The sequence below is a fragment of the Micropterus salmoides genome, unplaced genomic scaffold, assembly GCF_014851395.1.
Source record: "Micropterus salmoides isolate LMB-PRFRI ecotype aquatic unplaced genomic scaffold, ASM1485139v1 Ms_hic_scaffold_1, whole genome shotgun sequence".
Classification (NCBI taxonomy): domain Eukaryota; kingdom Metazoa; phylum Chordata; class Actinopteri; order Centrarchiformes; family Centrarchidae; genus Micropterus; species Micropterus salmoides.
Genome location: NW_024040040.1, coordinates 63,481,375 through 63,500,490, shown reverse-complemented (window position 1 = coordinate 63,500,490; position 19,116 = coordinate 63,481,375). Strand labels below are relative to the sequence as shown.

The window sequence follows — 19,116 nt, the reverse complement described above, 5'->3', positions numbered from 1 at the left end:
TCATGTTCTATTGTTCTGTTTAATGTAGGCTATTTTGTTTTGACTGAAGATTTTCGTTTGAAATGAATACGATTCAATAAAAACAGTTGTCAGACAAGATCACTTTTTAATTAAACACAGTATAACATTTGGGCTACGTTGTTAACCTGTGAATGGTGATATGAAATGTTAGTGTAGTTTAGGAATCCTACATCCCATCGTGCAGCAAAAGGATTGTCACAAGCATTGTCACAGACCGCTCGAATAACAGCTTGCCTCCGGCGCATGTAGGCAGTTATAGCATTGTAAAATGCAGAATCTACTAGCACAACAGCTGCTAGCAAAGACATCAAGATCAGTAACGCTTGTAATTCATTATCCATGTTACAGTCACTAACGTTACTGGTAGTCCAGGCTGTTGTTCTATGTTTTCTTCTGGGGAGGGGACATGTGATGGGTGGCTGACGAATCAGGGAAGGATACGCCATTAAAGTCCTCCGTTTTTGCCTGTCTTCACTAAAACGCGAGATTCAAAACGCAAAACAGGGTCAGCAGCATTTCCAAACTTTTCCGTTTTAGGTCTTCATTTTCATCGTTGTAGTCTGGACGGGAGGTGCAAATGTGGCAAAAGGTCTCCGTAAAGCTTGATTTATGCTCCTGCGTAGGGACTCTATGCACGAAGCCAGGCATTTATACTTGTGCGTTGGTGTCCCCGTCATTCTGCAATTGACCCTTCGCTAAGCCCCCCCCCCCCTTAGTTACTGTTGCCAACAAAATGTCGGCGCTGCCACTTTTTATTACAGCACTCCCTGGAGAAATATTGTCATATTAGTTGGAAGAAGCGATCTCAGAAAGAAGCAGACAGTTTTGCAGTTGCATTGTACATTTGAAGGTTGTATTCAGGCTATCAAACTGACTCAAACGGACGTGAAAAAAATGAAAGCTAAAAGCTAAAGCCTACCAATCACAGAGTAAAAGTGAACCACCGCATCCCCCGATGACTGAGACAAAAGACAACGATATGAACGATCAACACTGTTCCTGTAAAGCTGGGTAGGCCTTTATTCATTATTAAAATCATTAAAAAGCAGAACAGTAGGGCTTTATTATGTTCCACTGAGTAGGAAGTTAGCTAGCGTTAGCTAACTAACATTAGGAACGATCCACAGCAGACATTTTTCTGGATGTATTTTAGGTTTTGGAAAGACAATAAATTGTATTTCTCCTACCAACCTCTGTGGGTAGCAACTGTAACTATTGCAAGTGCCCCAGCAACAGTGTTTGACCAGATCTTAGAAAAATATTGTCAAAAAAAGCTAGAAAATGACTCTTTTTACATTAGAGTCAATGGAGCGTATCCATGAAAGTGTCGGCCTTCAGTTAGGGCGAGTCCTATACTGCGCTGTGATTGGCCAGCTGTGCATTTGGGGCATGGCTTAGCGATGGGTCAATTACACCCCCAAATGCTAGTTGATAGTAGTGCTACAGCGTCCACTGTGTTGACTTTTGCCGGCTGAGCCGGCTAACTTCCGGGTTTAGCGCTCCGCTAACGTGAATGGGGATAAAATTGTATACGTGCGGCTGGTGTAGCCTTTTGAAATGTTATCGACAAAATGCATCATCATGCAGATTTCTCTCTCTTCCGGGCTTCCGCTGGAGCGAGTTCAATCTCAAAAAGTTTTGCACCGGTTTGCAACATTTTCGGATTGAACAACATGTTTCCTTGCAACGTTGCGCAACATCGCACAACAGGCTTCGAAGTATGTTTTCTTTTGTTTGTGTAACACCTGTGACATGCCCATCAATCAGCTGCGAAAATTTGTGAACATAATGGCGTTCAAAAGGCAGGGAAATGCATTGCGCTTGTATAAACAACAGGGTGTTCAGGGAACCACCGTTTCTGTAGAAAAAAACGTTTTGCTACATTTTGTCTGCACTGAACTCAGCTCTGGTAACCCCCGTGTTTCACGGCATACCGCTATGAACTGTGGGCAGTTCCCTCAGGGAAAGTCTGCAGAAATGCGGACTTATGAAAATGGTCTAAAAAGGGCTCAAAATGTCCGCGAGAGAACCCTCGTACACTTGACGATTTGACAGTGGGACAGCCCTAAGCCCTCGCGGACTTCCCAAGAACGCGCCTCAAAGTCTGTGAGTCTGTGAGGGTGGACATTGGGATTGGGCCAGTCAATGTGACAGACCCTCCACATGAACGTGCAAACGGAGTGGAAGTAGGTAGGGAGAGGAGTAGCACGCAGTTTGCATCTCAAAACAGCGCGAGGGCTGGCTTGACGTCGTTTTCGAAGGAGGCTGGCTTAAGGCTGGCTCACAAGATGCTCCACGTTCCTCATTTTAATGCAAGGAAGCAGCAGGCTGCTCTTCTGATATTTCCCCTAACATGTAGCATAAAAATACAACTTTATTCTCGTAATATTACGACTTTATCCTCATAATCTCATAATTTTTTTACTCCTCAACGTGGCCCTAATAATCCATCGTGTGACAGAGCTGGGCTTCTGTTTGGTTTCAGTGTTTAAATATAGACTGTACATGTGTGTGAAATACTTAATTCTTCTCCCGTTAAACATGTATCTTTTGAACAGACTTTATTGGTTTTCCCGGCCAGGAAATGTGTGTTATGAAGGGCAACCAGTATTTCTTAAAAGCACTTTATTATATTAGAATTTTAAAAAACATTTAGCATATTGAGTTAAATACTAAGCGTATGTAACATACCTGCACAGGTAAAAATAAAGCTTACATTCTACAATCTTCAGTTATGCTGTTGTTGATGTCCAGCTGCTGCTGCTAATAAAATTTAAAAATTAAAATGTTTGGAGTTAAAAGTAAATCTATCCACTTTGTTCACAGCCCCGCTTCTCCACTACTTCAATGTTGTACTTCTCCTTGTTTCCATCCAGGTGAGTCCCTCTGCTGTGACTGTTTTCCACTCAAGTCACATACAGTTTTATTTCAAGGCTGAGATGTTGGTATAAACAGGATCAGACTCCAACTGATGGGGAGAGAAAACAATGTGAGAGTCAAAGGCCTCATAAATGGAAATTTAACAATAGATTTTATATTAAAAGCACAGGTAGAAATTATATATACTTAGAATAATTCTGTAAATAGTAAAACAATGCAAACGCAAACCGGGCAATTAAAGTGCGTTTTAAGTTTAGAAACATTCCCCCCTCCCTTGTTTGACAGTGGTTTGGTCCACTGCCTGCTTTCCCTCACAGGAGTCTGGTTGGAGAAAACCAGTTCAAATCCTTCAGTTGTGGAGCTCCAGTAATGTTAAGATGGCTGCAGGGCTGTGTTATGCACTTTAAACATTGGATGAACTGATTATTTTGTCTTTATAGCCTGCAGCTGAGTGATTAATAAATTAATCATTGCAAAAAGTTATGATAACCGATTATTTTTCTATGAGCCCACTCTGTTATTATAACATTACCTAGCTTGTTCGGTAGCTTGTTTAACAGCTTATTGAACTGGAAGTCATCTTCTACAGCTAGAGATGTGCAGATTGATCAGCTGAGGACTGAAATATTACTCGGCTCCGACCGGTGACCGGGGCCGAGCAGTGTTAAATTTTCTGCTGGTCAGATTGAATGTTACAAACGCTGCGTTGTGTTTCACATGTGTGCACAGACAGTAACCTCATGTCACAGCCATACACATAGGCTAAAACATGTCTTAGGTGTGTGGAAGTTATTCCCGAGTGAAGAAGACCCAACGCTCACTACATCTGCAGAGAAACACACAGAAAGAGACGCTGTGGATATTTAAAGCAGGAAGCAGGTAAAGCAACAGTGAACACAGCTGCTGGTGATGATGTCATTCAGACCACGGTGGGCTCTCTCAGTAATTAAAAGCCTCCTCCACACGCGGCTCATCTGCTGCTGTGAAAATGGGTGAAAAGTAAGAAACAGGAGTTCTTTTAAATAAAACTGCTGACAAGTAAAGTCAAAGCAGACAGAGAGAAAGAGAGAGATGACAGGTGTAGGTTTGTGCTTGTGTGTCTGATGGGAAAAGAACGGTGAGCAGATTACTGTAGTTTGTGATTAAACACAAAAATAGATTGGAAAATTAGGTAGAATAAAATGGTGTGCAATTTATTTTCAGCTCCTTCCAGTCAATGTTTCATTATGGATTGCTAACATTTATACTGGTGCTGATGGGGATCCTAATAAAAATAGATTTTAAAATAAATAGTTACAAAAATGTTTATGCTGTCAGTTATAGTTCTTAGAAATAAATAAAACGGAATTGGCCAAAATTGGAATCGGCAGGTCAGACCTTTTAAAAAAAATCAGTAATTGGAATTAAAACTGACAACTAATGAAAATCCCAAATTTAGTATCTCCGAAAATTAGAATATTCCTTAAGACCAATATAAAAAAAGGATTTTTAGAAATGTTGGCCAACTGAAAAGTATGAACATGAAAAGTATGAGCAGGCACAGCACTCAATACGTAGTTGAGGCTCCTTTTGCCTGAATTACTGCAGCAATGCGGCGTGGCATGGAGTCGATCAGTCTGTGGCACTGCTCAGGTGTTATGAGAGCCCAGGTTGCTCTGATAGTGGCCTTCAGCTCTTCTGCATTGTTGGGTCTGGCGTATCGCATCTTCCTCTTCACAATACCCCGTAGATTTTCTATAGGGTTAAGGTCAGGCGAGTTTGCTGGCCAATTAAGAACAGGGATACCATGGTCCTTAAACCAGGTACTGGTAGCTTTGGCACTGTGTGCAGGTGCCAAGTCCTGTTGGAAAATCTGCATCTCCATAAAGTTGGTCAGCAGCAGGAAGCATGAAGTGCTCTAAAACTTCCTGGTAGACGGCTGCGTTGACCTTGGACCTCAGAAAACACAGTGGACCAACACCAGCAGATGACATGGCACCCCAAACCATCACTGACTGTGGAAACTTTACACTGGACTTCAAGCAACGTGGATTCTGTGCCTCTCCTCTCTTCCTCCAGACTCTGGGACCTTGATTTCCAAAGGAAATGCAAAATTTACTTTCATCAGAGAACATAACTTTGGACCACTCAGCAGCAGTCCAGTCCTTTTTGTCTTTAGCCCAGGCGAGACGCTTCTGACGCTGTGTCTTGTTCAAGAGTGGCTTGACACAAGGAATGCGACAGCTGAAACCCGTGTCTTGCATACGTCTGTGCGTGGTGGTTCTTGAAGCATTGACTCCAGCTGCAGTCCACTCTTTGTGAATCTCCCCCACATTTTTGAATGGGTTTTGTTTCACAATCCTCTCCAGGGTGCGGTTATCCCTGTTGCTTGTACACTTTTTTCTACCACATCTTTTCCTTCCCTTGGCCTCTCTATTAATGTGCTTGGACACAGAGCTCTGTGAACAGCCAGCCTCTTTAGCAATGACCTTTTGTGTCTTGCCCTCCTTGTGCAAGGTGTCAATGGTCGTCTTTTGGACAGCTGTCAAGTCAGCAGTCTTCCCCATGATTGTGTAGCCTACAGAACTAGACTAAAGGCCTTTGCAGGTGTTTTGAGTTAATTAGCTGATTAGAGTGTGGCACCAGGTGTCTTCAATATTGAACCTTTTCACAATATTCTAATTTTCTGAGATACTGATTTTGGGGTTTTCATTATTTGTCAGTTATATTCTAATTATATGACCAGCACCTGTATGTATGTAAGTAAGAGACGTCCTGTCCCAGAAGAAACTTATATGTAGCCTAGAGGACGCAGGTTATTTAGGATAATATGACTGCGCGGTGAACCTATGAACTTAAGTCATATTTAAACAACTATTGCTTTGTGTTGTTGGCCAGAAAGATAATAGCAAGACTTCCCTCTGTGTACACGTATCCTATAAAAATACAATTTGGCAGTATTATTTGTGTCCCCCTCTGCTACATTTTGTCTGCACTGAACCCCTGTTTATTGCCCCCCCCCACTGTACACCCATGATTAAAAGGAATGTTTAAAGGTGCTTGCACACTGCTCAGACTGCGCACACTAACACCAACATTCCAAAGTTGGCAGTAATTAGTTTCAGTCTATAGAATGTTCAGAAAACCACATCAGTTCACACGGACCAGACAGCAACTGACAAGACAAATTTTGTTTCTTACTTTATCTTATTTAGCCCAGGTTGTTTGTTTTTTTTGCCTTATTTGACATGGACGACGAGGAGGGCTTGTTAAATATGGTAAAAGTAGCCATGGTCTACCTGGCCCTTAAAGCTGTTAGACGTGTACAGGAGAGAGAGCAATCAAGACGAGCCAGGAGGAGTGTGAGGGACCAGGCAGTTAGGCATGAGGAGTCAAGAGGGAAATTTAAAGCAAAAGGGTTTTATTTACCAAAAAAATCATTACAACAAGTTTTGGGCCCATAAAAGAGGTCAAATAAACAAACAAACTAAAGCTCTGAACATAAGAGACTCAAAAATACAACTGACCTACTATACAACAAACAAAGGGGACTTATATATTGGCTGATCAGACCAATTTTGACACACAGGGGAAGACTAACAACAACAACACTACATCATAACTGCAAACACAACAAAACTTATGTAAAACTTATTCCAAAAGAAATGTACATTTACTTAACCTTAACTCAAAAATACTCAAATATAATATAAATCTAAACCCCAAAATATTTAAGGAGAGAATAAAGCCACCCCCCAGACATAGCAAGCAGTGGTAGTGTCCAATCAGGCCACCTCTCCTATAAAGCTGCTCCTGCTCCGAGCACCAACCCTTTAAGCCAGCAGACTTCCTGGATGTGGCATCCAACACTGGTAAGCTCGGAAACAAGAATTATAACAAAATGAAAATCCAAAAGTAACTAATGGTGTGTGTTCCAAAAGATGCTTCTGTATAGTCAACTAAAATAAAGTATGTGAAATAAACTAAGTGTCCTGTAACCAAATAAATATTTACAACAAAATGTCTAATGTGTATGAATGTATATAAACTAATCTTAAAGAACACAACAAAGTCAGTGCATGAGGTTACCGCTCTTCATCTGGTTGTGAGGCCACGGCTGTGGCCATCACACACCCTCCCCCTTCAGAGCTGCTGCTGGGCCAGCGAGAGAGATAGTCTGCAGTGGTGTTGAACTTGCCAGGGATGTACTGGACTGTAAACCGGAATGGCTGCATGGCAAGGTACCACCTGGTAATCCGCCCATTGGTATATTTCATCCTCTCCAACCACTTCAATGCCTTATGATCAGACTCTAAGGTAAACTCTCTGCCCATCAGGTAATACTTGAAAGAGTCCAGGGCCCATTTGACTGCCAAGGCCTCCTTTTCCACTGTCGAATAGCGGACCTCTCTGGGTAGAAGTTTCCGACTGATATACGCCACAGGATGTCGTTCCTCCTTGGGTCCCTGTAGAAGCACTGCCCCCACACCCCTCTCAGAGGCATCAGTCTGTAATATGAACAGTTTCTCAAAGTTTGGACTATGTAAAACAGGGCTCTTACTGAGAGATTTCTGAATGTCCTTGAAAGCAGCCACTGCCTCCCCTGTCCACTGAACCTGGTTGGGACATCTTGAGCCTGTCTTATCTGTTAGTAGAGCCGCCCTGGCTGAGAAGTTGGGGATGAACCGATTGTAGAAGCCAGCCATCCCCAGGAAAGATCTTAACTGCTTCCTGGTCTGTGGGAGAGGACATGACTCAATTGCATGGATCTTTTGAACCTGAGGTTTAATTAACCCACCTCCAATGACGAAACCCAGGTACTCCGTTTCCTTCTTGGCCAGGACACATTTAGCTGGATTGATTGTCAAGCCGGCAGAATGGAGGCAGTCAAAGACCACTTTGAGATGCTCCACATGTTCCTCCCATGTTGTGCTGTAGACAACAATATCATCAAGGTAGGCACAAGAAAACTCAGACAATCCATAGAGAACTTGGTCCATTAATCTTTGAAACGTTGCTGGAGCCCCATGCAGCCCAAATGGTAACACCGTAAACTGGAAAAGCCCCCAGGGAGTTCGGAAGGCCGTCAGTTCCTGAGATTGCTGGGCCAGGGGCACTTGCCAGTAGCCCTTACAGAGGTCAATGGTGGTCAGATATTTTGCTTTTCCAAGACGGTCAATGAGATCATCAATTCGTGGGGTGGGGTAAGAGTCAAACTTTGAAATTGAGTTTAGATACCTGAAGTCTATACAGAACCTTATTGTTCCATCCTTCTTCGGAACCAGCACCACTCACTCTTGGATCGCTGAATTATCCCCAGAGACAGCATGAGATCAACTTCCTTCTTCAAGGACACCAGGAGGCGCTCTGGTATCCTGAAACTCATACGTCTCACGGTTGCATCAGGTTTTAATACAATGTCACGTTCCACCAAGTTTGTGCACCCTGGATATTCTTGAAATATGTCTGTGTGAAGTAGAGTTTGTACCTGAGACTGCTGATCCTTTGACAGATGGCTTACATCAAGCTCTCTGGACACTGGCAAGGGCAGATAATTGTCATCTGCCTCCTCCTCTTCCTTTACAGCCTGAATCAGGAACACCTCAGCTCTTGGGACCCACTCCTTGAGGAGGTTCACATGAAGCACCCGGCTAGAACGCTGATGTCCTGGAGTGGAGACCTGATAGGTGGTGGCCCCCAACTTTTTCTTCACCTCAAAAGGTCCCTGCCATTTTGCAAGGAGCTTACTGTCACTGGTAGGCAACATAACCAAGACTTTCTGGCCCGGTTGAAAGCCTCTCTGTCGAGCTGACTTGTCATACCAAGTCTTTTGGTGCTTTTGGGCCTCCATCATGTGTGTCTGGGCTAGTTCCCCCATTCGCTGCAGTTTCTCCCTCATCTGGACAACATAGGAAATTACATTAATAGTCCCTTCCTTCCCCTGATCTCCTCCCCAAGTGTCCCTCAATAAGGCTAGAGGACCCCTCACCTCATGACCATAGAGTAGTTCAAAAGGGGAAAAACCTGTGGAAGCCTGAGGTACCTCTCTGTATGCAAAGAGGAGGTAGGGAAGCCAGTGATCCCAGTCAGATCCAGTCTCATTCACAAACTTACGGAGCATTTGCTTGAGGGTCTGATTGAACCGCTCTGTCAACCCATCTGTTTGCGGGTGGTATGGCGTAGTGCGCACTCTTTTTATGCCAAGGAGTTGGTAAACCTGTTTCAAAAGTTTAGACATGAAATTAGTACCTTGGTCTGTTAAAATTTCACAAGGGAAACCAACTCTTGAGAAAAATTGCACCAAGGAAAAAGCCACAGTTTTTGCTTTAACTGATTTCAATGGGAAGACTTCTGGTTATTTAGTTGCATAGTCGGTTACTACCAACATGAAGCGGTTTCCTGTTTTACTTTTCTCCACCGGACCAACAATGTCCATCCCAAGACGCTCAAAGGGGATACTTGTAACTGGGAGAGGTTGAAGTGGAGCTTTGGAGGGGCTTTTCATTGATGTCTTTTGGCACTGAGAGCAGCTTCTACAGAACTGGGCGACGTCAGTTTGCAAACCTGGCCAGTAGAAATGGCGCTTAATACGAGCTGCGGTCTTATGTTTCCCTAAGTGGCCAGCCCAGGGAATGGAGTGACCCAAGGTAAGTACTATTTCTCGGGCCACCTGTGGGACCACTAGCTGCTTCACCTGGCCATTCTGATGGTAAAGAACACCGTTCTGTAGACATACTCATTTTGCTCACTCTTAGTATTAGTCTCCTGCTTCCTTCCTTGTGCCCTCTGCAAAAGTGTAGACAAAGTTGGATCATTTTCCTGCATTTGTATTATATCTGTAGGTATTTGAAAACCCAAGGGCAGGTCTGGAGTGGCCTCAGCTGGTGGTTGTATAGCCGTGCCCTGAAATTTGTCTTGCCTCCTCTGACTACGAGTCTTATGAGCTTTCCCGGGACATGTCTCAAACTCTTCGTTATAGAAGGGCAAGGCACTGAGGGCTATGGAATCTACCTCCACCTGTTGAGCTTGTGCTCTAGTGACAACATTACAACTTTGCACCGGCTTTATCAAGTCATAGAGAACTGGCAGATCTTCACCCAAAACTACAGGGAAAGGCAAGTGATCTGCAACCCCCACATTTAATAGATACATCTGTCCCTCTATCTCCAGATAAATGTCAGCAGTGGGGTAATGCTTCTCATCACCATGTACACAGCAAATAGGGACAGTCTCCAGGGTACAAATAGCATTAGTTGGTACATATTTTCTCTGTACAAGGGTCTGGGTGCTGCCAGTGTCAATCAGGGCTCTGAGGTTTTCCCCATTGAGTTTAACCCAAACCATTTTCATGGTGTGGTTACCTTTGGGTTCAGGGTTAGCACTCTGGTGTGGAACAAAACACATCTGTGTCAGCTTAGCTGGATTCTTCGGGCACATTGATTTAACATGACCTTCCTGTCCACACAAGTAACAAATGGGCAATCTATTAGGAGCTCTAGGTGGTGCATATTTGTTCTCCCTCATGGGAGGCTTACCCACTCCTGGCGCTGGCCTCTGTTGGTACGGAGGGGGTATGGGCCTGTGGCTGTCCTTACCAGCCTTCCCACCCATACTACTCCATGGCTGGCCTTTTTTCCGAGCAGCAACAAACACATCAGCCAGTGTGGCAGCTTCAGCAGCAGATTTTGGCCCATGCTCCTTTACCCAAACCTGAAGCTCAGGGGACAGCATTCTCAAGTATTGTTCCATGATAAGGATTTCACTAATTTCATGAAGTGTTTTAACTTGCGGTTGGATCCATTTTACATACAGCTCTTTAAGCCTCACATACAGCTCCTTGGGGCTTTCTTCAAGTTCCACATGGAGGGATCTGAACCTCTGCCTGTAGGTCTCAGGGTTAATATCATATTTTTTCAGAATTGCCGTTTTTACTTTATCATATTCATGAGCATCATCTACATCCATATGCACATAGGCTCCTCTGGCCTTACCAGTCAGTAGTGGGAGGAGACGAAAAACCCAATCCACTTTTGGCCACCTACATGCTACTGCAATTCTCTCCAAAGTAATTAAAAAATGTTCAACATCATCATTTTCTGTTAATTTTTCCAGTCTAGGCTCATGAATAGATCGAGACTGACCTGCTGAAGACATGGTGGGGTGGATTGACTGTACAGAGGGTGAGGCTTCGGCCTCTGGGTGATTCACATTCAAATCATAGTTTTCAGAGGGATCTGGCACTGTGGAAGCAGGCTCTGGTACTGGAGATGTGCGAACCTCTACCTCCTGCTGCAAAAGGCGAAACTGATGCTGTAGTGCTTTGAACTGGTACTCCTGGCGGTTGGCTTCCTCTCTCAATTTTGCTTCCCGGGTCTCCTGTTGACCCATAAATGACCGCATAATCCCAGCCAAGTCACGCGTGGCCATCACAAGGAGGCTGTGGAGTAAACCTTGGATAATGCAATGCGAAGCATAAGGGGCGTATCCTAATTTATGTAAAGAACTAAGCTCTGAGGACACCACAGCTTTTGCAAACTTTGCCCGTTTTGCGCCTCCAGCTTTCAAGCATTTACTGACCATGGTTACTTCACTCAAAACACAAATTTCAGAGACTGCATTTCTCCTGGTGAATGTGACTTTAAGATTCCTGGCAACAGGTGAGGTTCTAAAATGTATAAAGGCTAGCCTACGTCTATATACTTTATTCATACAATACACTTAGATGAAGTAAAAAGTATTACCTAACATGTTGGGGGTTTCTTTTAAAGGTGAAACCTTCCAGAGCCTTTCTTACCAATTTCGGATTGGTTGCTCAACAATTCCTACATTTGTTCCTTAAACCTGTGTGGCCAGTTCTTTGTGAAATATATCTCAAGGCAACGTTATGCATTAATAATTTATCATAAGCCTATATCATAAAGGCTACTGCTTATAGGCAGGGGGTCTTATTTATAAATGGTGCGTGCACACAAATTCACAAAACAGTGGTGGATAATGTACTGTGATTATCACGTGTGTGTTTCTTATGTGTCCTTCTACCACCGTCACTACTCAGGAAGATCGCTTATTAAGGGGGGTTGAGCTCCGGTGCAGAAGCAATGTGTGTGTGCGTATTTTACCAACCAAAGAATTTACTTTTCCTTGCTTCAACCTCACCAAAAAGAATGTCAGTGTCACACTGGGATAAATTTCTTTTTTTTAGCTTTTCTGTCAGAATTTGCCATCCTCATCTTAATGCATTCAGTACGTAATAATAATGAGGGAAATTTTACTAACCATTTACAGGAAACTATGGCTGTGTAAGGGTCGGACAAGGAGCTCGCAAGTTTTTTTTCAGCAGGCACGTGCACCCATAGACAAAAAAGGGCTTCAGCACCTGCCCTTTTTATCCCCCAAGAGAAAGTGCCCTTTTTTCTGCGGTGCTTTTTTAAAATAAATGAATTTACAGTATATATTTGTTAATAAACTCTGTGTTATTCACTGTGCTCCTAAATGTCTTTGTGTTCTAGATTTTTTTCATTTTAGGCACATGTCAGTAAAATAACAAATATCAATGATGCATAAAAACAAACAAACACACAAAGCAGTTAAAATATACTTGTCTGTGTCTGTTTAATAAACAGAAAAATCTATAAATATAGTAAATAAACAAAACAATTAATGTCTATGAAGATTCTCAGTCATCCAGGTCATAGTTAGCCAACGAAGGTTAAAGTCAAGGGCAACTGGACTTGGTTGAAGATACTGGAAGATGTTTCGTCCCTCTTTCCAAACTGAAGAAGTCCTTTGGATGAAGGACGAAACATCTTCCAATATCTTCAACCAAGTCCAGTTGCCCTTGACTTTAACCTTTGTTGGAAAACAATTAATCACATAATAATATATATAACCTACATTGATATAGTCAGCAGGTACTATTGCAACAGGAATGCATCAATTTAATCAAAATGAGTTGTTATACTGATGGTTGTGAGGGTTAGGGACATTATACTGTAGATAAGCTGACCAATCTGAGCTTGTACATATCAAAAATAATGTGGGTCTGACTTTTGAATGGCTCTAAATTCATGCTCCAAGTACAATATGCCATCATGCCATCAGAACGTTTCACTACTGCACTCTCAGTGAGTGTGCGCAGAGTAGCATTAACTGTCTCCAGAACTTGCTTATCTCTTTCTTGAGCTTGGGTGTCTGGGGACTTCCTCTTGCGCCTAATGAGTGGGGGTGTGATACCACTTGGGGTTGGTTCGTCTTCTCCCGTGTCAGTCACATTTTCTTCACTGTGGTCTATGTTGGTATCATCTTTAGAGCTGTTGTCCTCCTCATTCTCAGGTCCATTTTCTTCCATGTTAGATAGAGTGTCCTGTTAAAAGTATCACTAATGTTAATTTATTTTTTCATTTAGTGTCCAAACACAACATCTGAATGGCTGGAGATTGCTGATGGATTCCAGAAGAAATGGCAGTTCCCCCACTGTCTGGGTGCTTTGGATGGGAAACATGTAGCAATTAGACCTCCACCAACTAGTGGCTCTGTTTATTACAATTACAAACAATTTAATTCCATAGTACTCATGGCCCTGGTTGACAGCAACTATAAATTTATATATGTAGACAGTGGATGCAAGTGTCAGACGGAGTTGTGTTCAGGGAATGCTATGAATATTTGTAAAATAAATATTCTCATGTTTTGAGGGATGTTTGACTTTGACTGCCTTTTCTTCATGTGGATCTCAAGAAACATCATTTTCTGCACAATCCAGGACTGACGTGGTGTGAAAAAGCCATCACTGCCTGATGGTGCCTAGTACCTGGTTATTAATAATAATAATAATAATAAAAGGCATCTTTTAACTTGCCATTAGTACACCACATACATCAAAAGAGCATGTTCAGTTGTCAAATTTAGCTATTTTCCCTCTGTTCTCTACTCAGTAGCTTTTTTGCAAACATTATGTTGAACTGACATTACCAATGATTAATAACAATAAACCTCATCTGAAATCGTATTCGGGTTACAGTGAACTGTTTTACTAGTTAGCTAGCTGTACTCACCAGAAGCCTCCAGTTTCTCCTCTATGTATTTCACCGCATTAATCTTGCTATCGTGGTTGGAAAATGCCTGGCTCCTTGTGTTGTAGAGTTTGGGTTTCTCTTCCCACAGCTCAATCAGGTGTTCTTCACGTTCCTGGGTCCAGAAACCAGCCATTCTTGTTTGCCAAAATCATGTGCCCTGACGTTCCGCCACGCTAATTGTCAAGGGAACACTCTCAGAATGTTGCGGTTTGTTAGAAAACGGTGCACATTGGTCCGACTTTCTACAATTCGACTCAACCTGACTAGACATGTCAAACTCTAAAGACTCCATCCAACTGACACCGACTGACGGCGCACACTGATCCAACAGTCTGTGTCGGTTGGAGTCTGGCGCCGTTTGTTGGGGCAGTGTGCAAGCACCTTTAGCCAAACAATTATAAACCTTTGGTGGAGGAAGTTCTGTCACTGTGGCCCAACAGTTTTCTCACCTCTAACGTCTCTATGGTTTCATTTGGTTCAGAGGTCGAGCTCAGAGTATTCTTCTTCCTGAATTTATTTTTAAAAACAAACAAATAAACAAACATTTTAATCAATAACTCCAAAATTATTAAGGTAAATATTCAAAGTTAAAGATCAGTGATGGAACGGGGGTTACGTACTGTAACCCGGATTATAGGCAGAGTATAGGCGCAGCCCTCTAAGGCTATCGCTATTGGGTTTACCCCTTCCGCACACCTGCGCAGCCCTGAGGATTTAGTCTATGCCCACCCACAGCGTGGGCCTCTCCTACGTCCGCACCTTGTATATATACACACAACGGTGAGGCCCAGGCCGAGGGCCGACACATGCGTAAGTTGGGAAACTGGGTGGGGGGCCGTCTGTACAGACGCAGGCGGGGTCACGACAGCGACAACATCAGCTGCGCACAAGGCAGGGCCATGTAAGCAGCGGCCGCCCCCCCACACCGTCCAGTGGGAGAGGGCGCACCACACACTCACAAGAAGGATCACTCAGCCAAAACACTCAGTACTGAGTGAGTCTGAGAGAGACGGGAGACATCCCGTAAGTAGAAATGGACGAAAGAGCAAGGGGACAACCAGGAGGCCTCCGTGCAGATGTCGTCCACTGTCATCCCACCGTGCAACGCCACTGAGGAGGAGACACCTCTCGTGGAGTGCGCTCTGATGCCATCCGGGGGAGACTCCCCGCCAGACACATAAGCCTGGAAAATGGCATCGCACAGCCAGTGAGACAGGCACTGCGCCGACAGGGGAGGTCCCTTGGACGGCGCCAGGCGGCCATGTGCGCCACATAGCAGGACAGCGCTTGGGGGTGGGACGTGGCGTCCTCCGCTGACCCATGGGGGGGGAGGAAAAAAGCCCGAGAGGGTGATGAGCAGCGACCGAATGGAGCTCGTAATGCTTTTAGGCATGAACGTCGGGTTAGGGCGCAGGATTGCAGAGCTGCCGTTGCCCTGAATCCTGAGGCACGACGGAGCCACAGAGAGGGCAGCCAGATCGCTGACCCTCTTGGCCGATGTCAGAGCCAGGAGCAAGGCGACCTTAGCCGAAAGGAATTTTGGGTCCGCCGTCTCCAAAGGCTCAAACAGGGCTTGGGTTAATGCGCGTAAAACCAGCACCAAATCCCACTGTGTGGCAACAGGCCGCATCACCGGCCTTCGCCTTTGCACCCCTCTAAGGAAGCGCTTCACCAGGGGGTGGGAGAGCACAGTCCTGTCCCCGAAGCCCTTGTGACAGGACGAAATGGCGGCAGTGTAGGTTTTAACCATACTGAACGCCAGCCCCCTGTCCATGAGCGGCTGGAGGAACGAAAGCACCGCTGGCAGCAGACAGGCGACTGGATTCGTCCCCTGGTCCAGACCCAGCACTGGAAAGCCGACCACTTAGAGGAGTAAGAGGACTGAGTGGAGGTGCCTCTCGACTCTTGGATGGTGCGAACCACCTCACGGGAGAGATCTAAGCCCTCCAGGCGTCGCCTCTCGGCGGCCAGACCCAGAAAGGCTGGTCGAGGAGCGGGTAACTCCTGATCGTACCCCCTCCAGTGGAGTTTCCACGGCTGCCCTGCCAGCAGCCGCTGGAGACTGGGAAGGACGCGCTGGTGCGGTCTGGGGTCACCAGAATCACCGCCAAGGATGAAAACTGCAGGCGATCCAGGAGGCGCGGGATCAGCCGCACCAGCAGGAAGGCATACAGGAGCCAGGGAGGCCAAATGGGGTGAGCGAAGGCATCCACTCCCAGCGGGGGGCTGTCCCGCGGGCTCAGTGAAAACCAAAGGGCGCACTGAGCGTTCTCCTTGTTGGCAAACAGATCTACCTCTGCCCTGCCAAACTGGAGCCAGATCTGGGCCACCAGATCGGGATGGAGATGCCATTCGTCTCAACATTATGTCCACCCCTCTGTTCAGCAAGCCAGGGATGTATTCTGCTCTGATGGAGAGCAGGTGAGTGCGCGCCCACAGGAGCAGCCACCTGGCCAGGCCCAGTAGCTGCGCCGAGCGCACCCCGCCCTGGGGCGTGCTGATCCCTTAGCAGAGGGGAGAAGGGTAGGATCACCCTCCACACCGTGAGAAGCTCCAGTGCATTTAGGTGGAGAGGCCTGCGGCCCTGCCACAGACCGCCCACCACCTGAGAGAGGCAGATTCCACCCCAGCCCATCAGGGAGGTGTCTGTGAAGACCGAGAGGTGGGACGTGACCCCCAGGGGGACCCCGACCGAGAGAGAGAGAGGGGGTGCCCTCTCTGTCTCACCGGGTCGACACGCAGGCGGATGAACCACCGCTGCAGCCTCCTCATGTGGAGAAGGCCCAGGGGAATGGAGCAGCTCCATTAGCGCATCAACCCTCTCCTGAGAGAGCCGCGCTCTCCGGAGAGAGGAGCCCAGTACCACGCCAAGATAGGTGAGTCTCTGGGAGGGGAGGGGAGCACTCTTCTTCCAGTTCACCGTGTGGCCCAGGTAAGACAGGTGTGCGACTAGCTGGGCAGTCTGCACCACCGCTTCTTCCCGGGACGGCGCCAGCAACAGCAGGTCGTCCAGGTAAAACAGGACCCTGATGCCAGACTGCCGCAGCGGCTCCAGGGCCGTCTCAACACACATGGAAAAAGTGCGCGGCAAAGGTAGAGGCAGACACAGTCGCCAGGGCACGAGGTGGGGCAGCTGCACGCATGAGCCCGAAACCATGGCGCTCCCCCGACGAGGGGGGGGAGGGCAGGGACAGGCAACAGAGGAAAAGGTCTGCCTGCAACATCGGAGCCATGCTGCATGAAGACCGCACGGCCAGCTGGGCTCAGGCCAGCCACCTGACCATGTCAGGGAGGGGGGCAAGGGGAGAGAGGATGTGCAGTGTGCATAATGCATAATGTGTGGAGCAGCGATAGGATAACACAGGGTTGTGTGTAGTGTTATCCTGTCCCCTTGAAGTGTAATGACCGCTTCAAGGGCTCATTTGACACAGCCTGGCTTCTGTGAACCAAGGGGGAGCCCCTGGACGCACAGAAGGAGCGTGCCATTGATGCCGTAATTATGCATGAGCTCGCATCTGGCACTGCCGGGGAATGGGAAGAGTGGAGCCATCCAAATCCTGCTCTTCCATCAACAGCAGATCGATGGCTTCATCCAGAGAGCGAGTGGACCGCCACACCTCCTCGTCCTGAACGGCAAAGCCGCCACTCTTCGGGGGGGCAGAAGGGCGAAGAACGGGCAGTGCGAACCGAGAGTGAGCGCTCGGCCGGCGTGCTCCGGTCCGAGGCACGCCTCGCAGTGGGGATGGAGATCACCCAGCACGATGTCGCCCGTGTGGCAGACGCCGCGGCGACTCGCCCCGTTCTGGCTGGCTTGCTGGAAGACATCGTTCTTTTTGTTTTCCGGCTGGAAAGTCTTTTCTTTAGACAATCTTCTGCTCTTCAGACAAATCTTCTGCTCTTTAGACAGCACAGTGCTGAAGAAAAATGGGAGCCGATGGCTGGGCCTCACCGTTGTATATATACAAGGTGCGGACATAGGAGAGGCCCACACTGTGGGTGTGCGTAGACTGAAATTCTCAGTGCTGCACAGGCACGTGGAAGGGGTAAACCCAATAGCGATAGCCTTAGAGGGCGAAGCCTATACGAAATAGAACTGATTCATTCTTATAGTTTCACCTCATCCACAGACAAAACAGAAGCAGATGAATCAGCATCACAACCACCAGAGTCAACGTGATGATAATTATTAGCCTTGTTGAGTTCTCTAGAAATGGAGATAGACAGTTATTAGATAAACTGTGCTGGACCTCACTAGTAGAGTTTGTATCATGAATCAGTTTGCCAGGAGATGCTCTTCTGTTAATCAGCCAGGTAGTGTCATGCAGAAACGTACCTGCCACAACAATCAGATGTAAGGTGGAGTTATGACGTCCTCTTCTGTTCTGGGCTTCACAGTAATAAATCCCACTGTGTTCAGCTCTGAAGTCAGTGATGGTGAAGTTCTGTCCTGATGCTTTTGGTGAGTCTTCATTCTCCTTGTACCAGGTATAATTAGCTGCAGGGTTAGCATCACTGCTGCAGGTCAGAGTCACCCTGCCCTCCACTATGTCAGCAGAGGGACTCACTGGAAGCTTTGGAGCATCTGGTAAATGTATATAGAAATAAAACAGGTTTTATGTAAACAAGGTTGTTATTGTTATTGTTAAGATGTTACTCGAGAAAAAGTGAAAATCACCCAGTAAAAAATTACTGGTTTTAAAAGTACATAAGTATCAAAAGTAAAAAGTATTACATGTTCAAATCTATTGATCTTACAAAAAGAAATCTATCTTTTTTAATTCACTGAAGACAGGTTTGAATACAGCAGTGTAAATTGAAAAATGAGTTGCAAGAGATGTGGGTATTTCGTCATACTACTGTGCAGGGGATTAGACTGCATTATTGCTCTATTGATGTGGTGAAATGTTTCAGACTTGTGAGCCATGTAAACAATTATCCATTGCTGAACAGTCCCACCTGACACCACAGTGCTCTCATTAGAATCCTCATTAAAACAGTCTCTGGAAGAAGCCTGAATGGAAAACTCTTCTAGAAAAGACCAGTGCTGGTTTGAACAGATCTGGTGGGTCATTTAGAGGAGCAGCAACTGTTGCATTAGGGTCTGAGCAGCTTGTATCTGATGCTTGCTTGTACATTTCTGGCTGTGCTCGTACTGGCTGAG

The 19,116-nt window shown here is 45.8% G+C and overlaps 1 protein-coding gene and 1 long non-coding RNA gene across 2 annotated transcripts in view; both read right to left on the bottom strand.

Annotated features, from left to right (window-relative positions):
• The window catches only part of LOC119898138 (B-cell receptor CD22-like), a 509,835-nt gene that overhangs the window by 305,108 nt on the left and 185,611 nt on the right, over positions 1-19,116 (bottom strand). The window lies entirely within an intron of this gene.
• On the bottom strand, positions 2,482-18,347 carry LOC119899217. Its single transcript, XR_005443750.1, has 4 exons — positions 18,289-18,347; positions 18,072-18,159; positions 14,405-14,462; positions 2,482-2,989 (listed from the first exon to the last, which is right to left on the bottom strand). It is a non-coding gene; the product is annotated as an uncharacterized LOC119899217 (long non-coding RNA).